Here is a 14807-nt window from a genome sequence, read left to right as displayed (position 1 = left end):
AAAAAATAAAATAATTAAAAAAAAAATCCATGCTGCAGCAGTTGCAACCAACAGCGAAAGCTGAAGTGATGTGGTAAGCCAAATGGTTCAGGTTCAGAAATTTTTCGTACCGCTGAATTTTATCTGCTCTTAGAGGGGAACAAGCACGTACACAATGCATCAGAAGAGACAGATGATTCAAAACACTCAGGGCAAATTTAAAAAAAAAAAAAAAAGCTTCTGTTACAAACCACAGAAAAAAATACTGTGCACAGCCCCGCGTGAAAGTTAAGAAGGCATACCAGTAGCACCATGGTGCACTGATGCATCAAAAGGTTGGGGGCTCCTAATCTTGGTGGGTAAAGCACCTGGAAAGTGGTTGACAGGGTAATTAGACTCCTGAGCAGTCAGGTAAAGCCCGAGTCCAAACAGGGCCTGTTTTGTTGGACGAGCTAATGCCACTTTCTTCCAAAGCAGGAGCCCCAGATTTACCGAGGTGCTGGCTCGGCAGCACTGCCCCCAGCAGAGCCAGCGGGCAGCGAAAGCGCTCGGTGGCACTCGCCGCCCGGACCGCGGTGCTGGTGGGGAATACCTGCTCCAGGGGCCGACAGGTCTTTGTTCTCCTGGGATCCTGTTTCTCAGGACCAACTCAGCTTCTCTGGGAGTCACAGAAGTCGCGTTGAGAGGTGAGGGAGAAGCCTGGTTCGGAGTTTTTGCAGTCACGCTGCCAGTGATCACCGTGCCTGTGGCCGTCACTGACTTTCATGCCTCAGCTGCTTTGAGACTTCCTGTTAGTTAGGTGACAGAGGCTCGCTCGGCTCGCATTCTTAACATGCCCGTGCATTTGTGGCCATTTCACATCCAGGCACAAGCTCTAGGTTTCCCGTGTGGAAATTTCCTCCCCTTAAACATGTGCGTTGTTTGTAAAGTTACTCCTGCACAGGAGAAGTCTCTACTCGGATGCTGTTTGCATACTTGCCAGGTCCTTCACACCCCCATGGAAAGCCTCAGGGAGCAACGTGACGGATCTGCAGTCTGGGCTCAGGTATGTGCTGGAGAGGCAGCTGGGCCTGCTTAGGATGTGACAGACATCCAGATGTTTGCCATCGCTCCGCAGCAGCTGTCCAGCCAGCCCTACTGCACCGAGAAGGCTGTATAAAAAATTCCACGTGCAAATCCCAGCGCAAGGTCAGGTGGATGCACTCACATCCGTTCTGCCAGCGCTCGCTGACCTTGCTGCCTTTGCCCTGAAAGGCACGAGGAGTGTCCAGATGACTTATTTGGGCATCTGAGCTGTACGAGGAAGAGGGTAATTTCCAGTTTATGGATGGGAATGGACGTCTGTGATTGCCACAAAGCCATTTCTACAATTGCCACGTGACTGCAGGCCCAGAAAACACTCATTATTTTTGAGGCTGCTAGTAAACATCCTCTTCCAGACCTGGCTCTGCAGCCTAAGGATGGAGTGGTCACTCCCACAAAGCACGCCTCTTCCTGTAGCTCCGCAGGTCAGAATCATGCCACTGTTTCCCAGATCTGCCCTGGACAAAGCGTGCTGCTTGGCACAAGCCCACCTTTGTCAGCTGTTTGAACCAACCTAAATGACCCTGCCTGAAGCCGAGCAGCGTGCATTTATTCCCCAGACACACGCACCTTTTTGGCCAAGCTGTGCAGGTGGCAGAACTGGAGGCTGAAGGAGGAAGGCTTTCAACAGCCAAAGGGGCTTGTGACCTGGGTGCTGGGACATGGCCACAAACTCCTTAAGCCCGCTGCCCAGTACAACTGCCTGTTTTTTTTTTTAGTTCTGCATAAAAAATGTGAGACATTCATGAAAATCACAACCGTTCCTCACAGCTTTACTACATTGTTACCTGGGGGCCAACAAACAATACTCATATCTAGCACCAGGCAAGCACAAAAAAAAAATAAATAGACAGTCTCTTTCAAAAAAGCTCCTAAATGACATAGATAAGGCAGGTTATGGGGAAGGTGTGGCAGGAAGGAAGGTGTGATTTCAGGACTGGGATTGGGGTTGTTGGACATTAGGTCTGAAAGGAGCCCTAAAGCACATGAGGAAAAAATCACATATTAGGTATCTTGAACCTGCGCAGCTCTCTTGTGAAGTGAGTCCAGCGGGTTTGATAAGTCAGGCCTGCGTGATCTGAGCCTGGCTGTCTGAACAGCTGTGCCATGGATGCAATGTAAGGATAAGCTTTTGATGCCAGTAAGTTATTGGTTTTACCTTCAGGAAATATCTAAATAAATACTGTGTTGGTGAGAGGACACGCTATGCTAATGCCTGGCAGCAGACCCACTCACAGGTAATAGCTACAGTTTCTCAAGATGTTAGAAGATAAAGCACAGAAAAAAAACAACACAAGATCATAACGGGTGAAGAGCTGCACACGACTAGAATGCAAATCTGTGCCTATGCAAGACCTTGGTACCAGGATGGGCGTATCAGATGTATAGCAAAATGTTCCTAATATATGTAGTGCATATTAACTGAGGCTCATTGTTACTAATGGACCTTATCCAAGCCTGCTGTGCTGATAAAAGAAAATATTTGAACAACAGTAACAGGTTTTGCAGGTGATACCCAGGTTGGCAATCACATTTCACAGTGCTTCTTTCTGACCCAAATTCTTTCTAGGGATTGAAATGTGCTGTGGCCAGATCTCAAAGCATATTTGGCTCCAGCTGCCTGGCTGGGGGATGTTTTATTCATGTCGTTATTAAAATCACTACTTCAATTTAAAATGCTGTTAGAGAGCCTGCAGATTCAGCCTATATAGCATAAGCCAAGAAATATTCTTCAAATGAGCTACGCAAGTTGTGCCTTGCACTCCCCAAAATCATTTTTATTGTGCACATCGATGATACTCCTTAATTTGACAAACAGCAACTTTGATACCATGGTAAAGAAAATATGAATCTGTAAAATGCTTCTGGTTTAGTATGGACAGGGGATACTAGTAGTGAATTTAATACAATTTTAGAAAGTAAGAATGATTTCTTTATTATAATTACCTCCTTTGCAGTTCAATATGATCCTGCCATGCCTAGCTGGGAGTGGAGGAATAAAAAATCCTGCAAATTGCTTACCTTTAATCTTCTCCTATTGTTCTGATTCTTCTAATTGAGGAGTTACAACAACTACAGGAAGGTGCGTGCTCTCTTCAGAGACCTTTGTCAACCAGTAATACAGATTCATTACTTTCTGTTGGTTTTAGGACTTTAATATATGTATATAAAGCAAAAGTTGTGAAACAATCATAATAAATTGCCATTTTTGAAATGACACAATTTCCCTTTTTAATCAACATTACGTAATATTTCCATCAATTTCACTTCAGAGGTTATCATAAGGGGTATTTCTGACATCTGCAATGTGCAGGACAGTTGTGCACACTTACACATATTAGGAATCATTCCCATTCATTTGCCTGTGATAAAATGTGTTTGTCACTAAGGCTCCAGCCTGTGCTCCCCAAGTCACTGAGCACGTATCTCTGCAGGAGTCAGGAGGTGCAGGCACAGGGACAGTCCCTGCTGGGAGCAGTACCCAGATGGCACTGTGGATGCCAGAAGCGGGGCTTTCCCCATACGCTTGCCCGGGTTTGCATTGACCTTCACTAAAGACATCCAAGAATTCTCCTCCTCAAAGATTCCTCCCCCCCCCCTCTTTTTAAAAAAAAAAAAAATCAAGTAGGCATCTTAGCAGAAGAGGAATTTAACAAATGCATGCATAAATGAAAAACACATGGGATGAATGTTAACTGCAAACTTTGCCTCTAGTACCAGATTGTTCAGGAAAAGAACGGCAAGAAAATTCTAAGATGTTCCCAAGGCTCTTCAGAAACAATAGCAGCAATGCACCTTCTATTGTAGCCATTTTGCTGTTGAAATGCTATCACAGTTTAGCAACTCCTAGACATCAGACAACAGCTCAGCAAACCCTGCTTGGTTTGCAAATTTCTTAAAACCAGGAGTGCCAAAGATTTTTTTTTTTTTTCCCCCTGCCAAATTAGGCTATGTCAGCCAAATGGAAAGGTGTAAATCCTTTCCTCTTGTGCACTCAGTTCCTGTAGCAGTCCTCAGGACCTGACAGAGATTGAAATTGCCTGCTATTAGCAACGAGAAAAAGTATGAGGCAGAATGCCAACTTCTAAATTAAACAAACGAAAATCCTTTTCTAGTTAGCTTTAAAGACAAGTATATTTCTTTAACACCTAGTGCTCAATACACAGTCAAGTTTAAGTGAGTGGCTGGAAAAGTACCAAAGACATATATACTTACATGACTAAAAGAAAGACTGCATTTTTGAACGCATCCCAAGGATCTACGAAGACATCTCTCTCTCCATCTCTGGGCCAGCTGGAATACTAGGAGCTGAGAAGATTTGTGATCAGAGTGGAAAGTCCTAAAGATCATTTCACAAGCCCCATCAATCAGCCTAATGGCACCGTTGCCTTTCAAGACAGATATCTAAAGAATTTTGTAATTAGTTAAAAGGCTGGTTCACTTTATTATAGATTTTCACTGAGGGAGAGTGGCTTTTTTTTTTTTATTGTTATTTTGTATTATTTTTGGATTTGCTTTCACATTTCAGAACTCCTCTGACTTCAGGGAATTATTCCAGTGAACAACCAGAAATCCAAAAAAGCCCTTACTCAAATGCATCCATTACTCCTAATAACACATTCCAAACACTTCCTCACTGTGGCTAAGAAAATGACACATAAATAAGCTCATTTCCAAAAGAGGGAGAAAAGATTAAAAAATACTTGTCTCCTGAAGTTTTGCATAACATATAGGTGGTGCACTATACACAGGGACTGCGGTGTTACCCTGTGTGCTCAGGTCCCAGTAAATACAATACTGGGCTTATTAAAGAGTGACATATGGTGTTTACTGACAAGAAAGCACATACATGCCTATGAGAAGTATTATGATATTCTGGAGCTGCTTTATAGTATTTGTAGGAAAGCACCTAGAAAGAAAGAAGAATCAAAGTCCAGCTCTTCAGGCCTTCTGTCAAACTCCTAAAACCTTCCTAGAAAGCCAGTATGTTCTGTAGAGGGATAAAGAGCTGAAATTAAATGTGATAGTGAAACAGATGCAATTCTTTCCATAGGGAACATTAAGTCTTCCAGGCTTCTAGGAGCCTCCTACTAAACCTTATGGGGTGGTACATAAGCCTACACGAGAAAATGATGTGTTTCTAAGTTTGGAAGGCCATGCTGATTCACTGATTCACTCCCTAAATCTTCATATTTGGGTGGCTTTATTGCTTCAGCATTCAGGCCTGTTCTAGCTGTAACACGGGATGCCTCCGACTTCCCCTCCCCTGGCATGATGTTTATGCACTGCTGTCCCATTCCAAAAGGCTGCATAAACCTTGCAGTGTATTTGCTCTTGTAGGTTCCTGTTTCCTATTACAAAGCTGGGGGTGAAGGGGAACTTGCTTCCTTTCCTTTGGTAGGAGGGATGCTGAAAAGCCAAATATTCCTATAGGGCTCTACATGCAGAGGACATGGGTTAACAACGGGGGAAAAAATGAAGCACAAACACCATCCTATGAACCCATGCCCACAGCTTGTTCAGAAAATGTCTCAGATGTTCTTCAAAACTCTGAACAGCAGCTTGCTAAGAATATACCCATGTAGCTCTAAGATACCTACAGCAAATATTGGTGGTAAGATTCTACTAAGACAGAAGCTCCTGGTCCCGTCTTAGAAAGGTTGATGGAAGCAGTAAAGAAATGTTATTTACCACCAAGACACCCAAGATTTTCTAGTTGTATCTCAGTACAGCCTAAACCATTAAAACTCTCTCTTCTCATCTTCTATTTTTCCTTTCTTTCCTAGATATTTGTCACCAAAAAAAGAAAATCTAAGTCAACCCTCCCTGCACAGAAGTCTATACCATACTAACCAATCCTTTATGTACCTCTGCCAAGCTCTTTACACGTGTGTCGGCATTAGCTTATGAAATTATTTTTAGGATTTTCCCTTCAGATCAAAACTATTCGCACCAACTTCTGTGCACCAACTTCCTCCTGCGCGCAGCTGCTTCAGACATCGAGGTCTTTGAAACCGTCACGGTGCTGAACAGAAACCCAAGCAAGGCGGAGTGCTGTCGCTGTTGTACACTTGCTACTTGCACCAGATGCCTTTCTTAAAAAATAAACATATATAAAAATATATATATAAATAAACATACATATATATATTCATATATATATACACACACAGACATACATACAAATATATTTATTCATTCTCAATAGCTTTAGTTTGCTTAACAACAATACATATTTTAAGACCCACCTCATCATTTATAATAACATACATTACCAACATGTGTTTGTGGAGGCCTTTTAAACTGGAAACTTAAACATTTAATTAAACTTAACGTGCTTTTCAGGCCTACTGGCACACGGCATCCGCAGGAGCCCAGCTGCTGCACGTGGCGAGCGGGGGCCAGGCTGGCTGGCAGAGCCCACAGTCAGCGGCCTCAGCCCAGGTCTCATTTACACAGCCATAAGGAAAAAAAAAAAAAAAGGATTACTGGTTTAACTTGGCATGAATTTAACCATTAAAGCAGGATTTTCCTCGCAGTGTTTTCTCCGTGGTATTACTTGATAGGTGAAATGTGGAGGATTTTGCTCTGCGTTTTACTAAGGACTTGTGGCAATGGCAGAAATTGTCATTCTGGGATTTCTCAGGGCCACAGGAATGACTTGGCCTAAAGGATCGTGCGTCCAAACACAGAGATTACCCAATAAAATCTATTATTTTTCTGGTGCTCAACAGTGCTAGCTCTATGAATCAAGAGCTCTGTTGGGTAATCCAGCATCTTAATTATAATTTGGTGACAAGTATGGATTTGAAAGATTCTTCAGGGTTACTTTGACCACAAAGTTCTCATGTGGTGGATAGATGTTCAAACAGTCCTACCTCATTTTCCCCTTGTTACAGCATTGTGCAAGGAAGCGTTTGCAATGCACAAGAAGACGTTGTGGTCATAAGAACAATCCTGAATGAGGGACGGCTTGTTCAGATAGTTACGTGACAAACAGCTCTTGTCAGAGCAGCACAAAGTCAGGGCACCCTGCACCATGGCAGCAGCCTGCTGCTCGCGGCCCGGCGCTGCTTTGGCATCAGAATATTACATTGCTGTTCCCTCCCCCTACCCTCAAAGCACAGGAATCAAGCCATAGAGCTGTGGATGTGAGGCTATGTTAGAAAAGCAGCCTCAAACCTAACTAACACTTCTCTTGCCTTCGATTTGGAAGCAGGCAATGGTACCTTCTCTTCATAACTGTACCTAAAAATGAGGTGAGAGAAGATGTAGTGCCTATAGCACTAGAAGTCCCTACAAGTTGCGTGCCTAGAACTACATTACAGCTTCTGGTACCTGGATGCTGCCACAGGACAAAACAGGGAATGAGACTGTTGGCTTACGGGCAGCAAAAGGAAATCTGCTAAGCAAAGAAAGCCAATGCAACTTGGGGACTGTCATCTTAATGGCTAATCCTTTGAAAGAGTTGTTGTTAGGCTGAGGTTGACTTTAGTTGTGGTATTCCTTCCTGCGTGATGCTTTCAGCTGTAGTTAAGATTATAATAACTAGACTATACATGTCACTGGACAGCAAGATTACTATTGTTTTTCACGTGTTACACCATCAGACAAGCTGTTGGGACAGAGCAGCTGGACAAGTTGGAGCTAGCCTCCTCTCAATTAGCTGCTTAATGATTCTGTTTCTCAGTAATAAACTCACATCTCCCCAGCTTTACATCTGTACTAGTTTATTTCAGCTAACAAAACAGGGTCCAGAGTACAGATCTGTTGACCAGGAGCTCTGGAGCTATATGCTGAATCATCTCCCCTGCAACCACATTGCACGTTGTACTGCTTTTCTATTTTCCCTTCGGAAAATATGGACAACAGCATCCACCTGCATTACAAGTATCCCTTCTACAAGGCTTTGAAAGAGGTGGCACAGCTCTGTCTACTAACCGATGATTATTTTGTACAGAGCATAGGCCCATCAGGCAGAAATAATTTAACATTTTAAAGCTAATTAGCAATCTAGTTTTAATCTATTTCTCACAGATGCTGGTGCTGGTAAATCACTGGTAAAAGACTGAGAATAGCCCTGTTCCTTAGAGCTCCTCACCAGCCTGGCCACGTTTTGTAGCCACTTGCACATAACGCACGCTGTGTGGCACAGATTTTCCTAGTCAAGGTTCATTTGGAGCTGGTTTGTTTGCATTGCTGTGCTCCATGAATACCAGGCGTCCCCTTTCCCAGCAGCCTATTCTGTCAGAGCAGGGAAAAGAAGGGAAAAAAAGAAAGGGGTAAACTCACCAAACAGCAACAAAGGAGCAGGTAAAGCCACAGCACTCTCCTTGAGGGGCTTCAGGCACTGCAGTGCGTGCTGCAGAGAGGAGAAATTACTCAGACAGACAGATCCTGCATGTGCTGAAACAGTTACATGCACACAAATTGCAGTGTGTTTGCTGTCCACACAAACAAATTACAGTGCATTTGCTGTCATCTCTGTATTATTGCATGTAGCCAAAGTCAGCACTGCTCCTCTGAGCTGTAATTTGTAGTACAGTACAGCTCCTCTTTTACACATGCATGGCTGCCTCATCCCACTGCACTACTTCCACAGCCGTCTCACCCCAGCTCTTGTTCCCCCCTCCATGAAAGACCATGACTGGGATTTCCCTTGCTCTCAGCAGTAAATGTAGCAGTCCTGGTCAGGAGTGAGAAGCAAAACTGGATGGCACACCACAGTATGGGGGCAGCTGCACTTGCAAATTATTTTTTTAAAGGCCGAAGACCTTCCCAGATTTGGGCAGATTTCCACTACATCCATCATGAGGACAATGCCAGTTTCCAAGCATACAACAAATCTGCAGTGAAACATGGGAGATGCACACTAACTGGTTGGTTCTGATCCTGGAGCTAAGCACAGGCTATTTACTCACTTCTTGGACAGCTCTCAGTGTCTTTGGCAAGTTTTTTGTTGCTAAAACTAAGCCGCTTCATCCGGCTGGGGCAGGACTAGTTCAAGTGTACTACAGAGTGGTGCAGATACAAGTCCGTACTCTAAACAAAATAGCCTTTCAACAAAATCATTCATCTTAAAATAAGAGAGACATTATTCCCCAGCCTCATTCAAAGAGCGACTATATAGAACTGTTTTTGCTGAAATCAATATGGTCCAAGTCAGGTTGCAAAACATTAGGTTTGGCAAATCTAATTATCAAAGGAAAAAGCAGTTGTAAAGAGTATTGCTGGAAATCTCAAACATATATATAGCTCCACGTTTAGTATTAAAAATCTCAAAGTCCCAGTTGTACGTCTACATCCAAAACAGTGCAAAACCAAGCACAAATCCAAAATCAGAGCAAAGACTGAATTAACTCATAAGTGCCATTGGGTAGACACAGCACATCCTACACAGAACAAAACTGTACAGTGCATTTTCAGTAGGTAGTCTGGACTATTAAGATTATTCTTTTTTTTTTTTTTTTTTTAAACCATTGCTAGTTTGCAAAAGGTACCTTCTCTTACTGAGGATCGGTGTAATCAGCCACAACAGAAATCAGGCCAACAATTTAAACTTTGTGGTGAATCTTTTCCAACCTCTAGTTATGGTTATTTTGGCTATATTTATTCTGATTTGTTCCTGTAAGGCAGGACCTTCCTGCATTATGATGCCAGTTCGCTGTATCGAGATAGACAAGGAAAACTGACAACACAGCTTCGGGATGCACACAAGAAGGATGGTTTCTCTTGTTTCTTGGTGGAGTAGAGTTCAGTGCTTCTCTGCTCTGCACATCATTTCAACCGACTCTGCCTTTCAAGTTTGCCCACGGCTGACTGGCTGCAGGGGGCATTTCCAGGGCGAAAGGAAAATCATGGAGCTGTTGGGATAATCCTCCACTGGGATCCGCCGGTGTGATGGCCACTCCCCATCGCGGAGCACAGCTGCGCTCATCCCTACCCAGCCCTCCGAGGACAGCTGGCTGGCGAGTCAGGTGCTGGTTAGATCATCACCAACACCTCCAGTTTCGAAAGGGAGAGATCAAAAAGGAGATTGCAGTTGTAGGCGGAGACAGAAAGCACGAGGCTAAGTTACGGTGCCTCTTTCCACTTGCTATCAGCCAGTCTGTGTCTGGGTTTCTTATCCTACCAACTCACCCTACCGCAGACAGGCGGGTCACTTTAAGTCTCCAAGCAAGTCCTTACCCCTCGTACAGTCCATTACAACACGTAAAGGTGCTCTAAGGACCAACCAGCACCTATCACCTTCCCGTCCCTTTGCAGGAGGAACGCAAATCTTCATCCCACCGTGCTTTTCAAGACACCCCAGCACGCACCGGACAAGGCAAGAAGCACCTTATTCTTTCAGTCTTCCTTTTCCTGTAGCATTTCCTTCCACTTCACTAGAAGCTAAAATTCTTCCTTAGAATTTACTTTCTTTTACCTTGTTAGCCATCCCTGCTTGAACATTTAAAAACTCCTGGTTAATCACCCTTCTACTTAATAAACCTACAGAGCTGCCTTAGAGCCCTCTTACCCACCTCTCTCTGCCCTTGGGACGTCTCTCCTATTGTCACAGATTTCCACCTGGATTTTTCAGGAGCTTTTACCACTCCCCATTTACCTCTCCCTAGTTACTTGCAAACTTGCCTTGCTTATGTAAGGGAAACATTTGCATACATCCCCATTTTCCCAAAGTGCATCACTGTCAAAGCTCAGGTACTGTTTTTCTTGGGGATCCTGGGAGCTGTAGTCCTCTGAAAACCAAGCCTGTCCTGGGCTTGTGCTCCCCCCCCCCCAAGTCTGTAAAGGTTTGTTGCTCTGTAAAAAGAGACAGCAATCTGCACCTTTTCACAGAATTGAGGTATTTTCCAAGTATTTTTCAGCCACAGACATGGCACAAGAAGCACTTACAGTTTAGGTCCAAACCCAGAAAATCTAATCAAACACATTTGTTATTAATAGTATGAGAAACCTAGGTGCGTTATACAATAATTCCTATTACAAATATTACCAGGAGGAGTACAGACAGGAATGAAGTTGGAAGTTACATCTAAAGTACCAAGAAAGCATCTGTGGAAGGTGGCTCAGAGGGAAAGGATAGCCAAGGAGAAAGCTCACTAGATGAACGAGGTTTTCGATTCAAACAAGGCCAGATGTGATGGAGGCTGAGAGAGAGCTCAGACAAGAGGAAAGGAAAGCCATCAGTTTATTGAGTAAGATTTGCAGATTAACAGTTATAGGTGCAACTAAGACCAATGCCATAGGAAACCTGAGCCCGCCTCTCCAGAACAAAACCCACAGGCATCTAACATGCCACGATGGAGGACAAATGGCTTATCATTTCCAAAAGGAAAGCAGCAGTTTCTGACAATATTAAATTCAAATAGAACTAGTGCCAGCGTTTACCTGATACTGTTTATTTAACACTGCTGGGGACATGTTGCAGAATTGCTCTGAGTTCTTGAACTGTGCCCCTGGAGGTTCTTCTTAATTACATGGCAGATTACAGGTGACATGAACAGTACCCAAATGCCTTCTTTTTTAAGCCCCAGGAAGGACAGCTGATGGGAGGGAAGAGAAGTTTACCACAGGCTCCACAGACACAACCTTGCTCAACAGCACAGCCTGCGCCAGCCAGTATCGAACTATTTCTTCACTTGACCCAAGCACCTTTAAGTTTGTGGCTACTTTGGCAGAAAAGCAAGACCCCAGAAAGCAATCGACCAGCTTCATATGCTAATATGTTCAAACTGCGTGGCTTTGAGCACAATACAGATGTAATACCACAGCACCAAAGATTGATGAGCCTTGGCTTTTACCCATTTTTTTGCATTATTCTCTACTGCATTCTTCTAGTCTCCTGGATAACTGCGCTGCCCATGAGCTACAGCAGAAATGAGCCGGGCCCATGCAGTGAAGACAAATGATTCTTTGTAGCTTGTTGCAGTGATGTTAAAGCTGGAACAAATTTCATTAACTAGCAATCAGAGGCCAAAATACCAGTAATGAGCTATTTTCTATCTAGAAAACAAAGATATTGGATACCTACTGCTGAATGTAAGTAGTGATAAAAGAGACAAGCTAAAGAAAATGCCCAGAGGAACACGGACAAAGACTTTCTATTTAAAGTTTCATGCAGCAAATGTAAACACAGGGTCCATTTCTCCTTTGCATTACACATATTTTCACTGATGCAGCCCTGATTTCCCCAGGCTCAGAAAAGAATAATGCCCAGGAAGGGAAATGCCAGGGGAGTGCAGAGCAATTCACACACAGGAAGAGATTAACTACACGGGCAGCATACATGGAAAGAAGAGGGAAAGGGAACGATGCCAAAGGCTATCCAGCTCTGTGAACAAATCATTCATTTCTTAAATCCCCTCCCCTCCACTGTGGTAAAGGGCACTTGTGAATAGATTTTGGACCCAAGCCAATAACTTTTCCTAACAGTTTTGCAAAGATGATTTGAATACTATTGACACAGTCTTCTATCTCCAGCTCAGCTTAACTGTTAACCAGAGGAGCTGGGTTTTTGAAGGCCTTCTTGAGAGCAAAGCCTGCAGTAGTGTGATTTCTCTGCAATTGAGCTAGTCCACATTGATAACATTTAAATTTTGGCCAGACTCTTTAATAAGAATTCAGATATAATGTTGGGGTTTTTAAATACATATTTCAAAAACTGGAGCCATCCAAAGTATGCAGGGCAGCACATCTTCTGTGTTTATTTTTATTCATAATCTAAACTCTACTTCAGCTGTCTTCATGCTTTAGTAGCATGAAGTACTAGAAGCCTACCAACACATAAAATTTCCCTTTTGATTTCCTTTGGTCAAGGGACAGATCCTTTTTCTCTTCAAGTCACCGATAAGTCACTGCAGGCTAATTCAAGCCAAGCATGAGCACGTGATATCTGAACAACGGATGTGAGGCTATGTTTAAAGCAAGCGTACTAATAAGGACCGTGTACTGGGGGGTCTTCAGAAGGAGAGACTGCTGGCAACCAGTTGGAGAAAGTATTCTGTTACGGCAGTGGTATTTTGGGCTTCAGACTGAAATGTTTAGAATGTGATCTGCTCAGACAGCTACGGGAGCAGTCCCTACACCACGGCAACTAGCATATGGCTCTTCACTGTTGCTAATAATTGCACAACAGAAAGAAAAAGTAGCAAAAAGGAGGATGCCCTTGCACGCATAGACTAAGAAAATCTGTGACTACATTCTCCAAGGCCATAACCAGAAGTTATAAATAGCTTTATTGCTGACTTTCACTTCTCATCTAATTGAAGAAAAAAAAAGTGTATCCAGGTCTTGCAGATAGCTCATTTATTTTGCTGAACTACCTGAGCTCAAGGATGTTGTTTATTACTAGCTGGGTACAAGCACAACAAAAGGCCAGGGAAAATTGGCTCTAGGTATAATTGTTTTTGTCAGGTACAGATGAGTATCTTTTTTGGTAAGGCCACAGCACCACCCTTCTGAATTAATGGACCTTTCAACATAAAGTCAGAGGAAACTTAAGTCACAAGTGCTCAAAAACTGCAAGGAAGGCTTTAGCACTTCACAGGGCTTGCAGAACAGTACTTAGGCCGCTGTTTAGCTTCTAGGCTCATGATATTTAGCCATTCATAAGGGGCAGATACACTCAATCAGTCCTTTACCTAGTCTCCAGCCCAACATCAGCACTAGGCACTGAGCTGCTTGTGGGAAGATGGAAAAGCTCTGCACAGATGAAGACCACTGAGGACTTTCCAAACATACTTCAAATGACGGCATCGTGTGCCCTCACAAAAAGGGTTATAGTCTCATAGGATAGAAACCAGGAAAATAACAGTGCCCAATTTTGCCTGAACTTATTCCCATCCACCCTAATTGTTCTGGGAAGCAAGAAATCCTTGGAAACTAAATAAGTCTTGCTCCAACCTCTCTTTTACGTACCCTTTACTGGCCATAGCAGGTGGCATTTTGCTCCAGTGCTAGACCACTGCAATGGGTCAGCATGTGTCGGTACACACTGAGCGACCTGAATACACTGCACCAGGAGAGATTATGTTCCTGGACCATGCAAACAGATTGAGAGAGGGAGTACTGTTTTCATTTGACACAGAGTGGGCTGAGACACAGAAACACGTAGGGTGCTCTGTCTCTGATTAGACTGGTAGTTACACACAGAAATAGCTGCTGCTCTCCAAAATTTTGGAATTGTAGTACTGCTTACATTGTGCCAAAAGAATAACAAAAAAAAAAAAAATCACACCAGAAGGATATTAAAAGACTTCTATCTCATTACTTTCTGCTTTCTTACTTGGAAGTCTTCTGTTGTCCTACTAGAGATGGCAAAAGTGACTGAGACACATTGTGGTCCATGGACTGCAAAGGGCCACCAGTGACCTGCTTGCAAACAATCCTGACTTGAATATTCTTTATTCAATTTTCTCTCACCATGCCAAAAAGACCTGAAAAAATAGCAGAATCAATTCACTAGCCAACAGAATTGCTAAAGCAATGACCACAAATTCAATTCCAATATGAATTGTACAATATAGAGTTAGTATACAGGCATGAATCTGAGTTTTGGGTAGCTTACCCAAATTACATCTCCAAATGTTTTTGATTGTTACTTTGTTACTAAAAATCTTCAGATTGCTTATTTACGTTATACATACCATAAGAAAAATTAAAGATACTAAAGTACTTACTTAATTTGCAAACCTCTCCAGTGATTCAAGTTCTGTAAAGCTAAAATTAGTATTATTTAATGT

This window comes from Netta rufina, assembly GCF_964035555.1.
Source record: "Netta rufina genome assembly, chromosome: 9".
Classification (NCBI taxonomy): Eukaryota; Metazoa; Chordata; class Aves; order Anseriformes; family Anatidae; genus Netta; species Netta rufina.
This window is presented reverse-complemented; position numbering follows the sequence as displayed.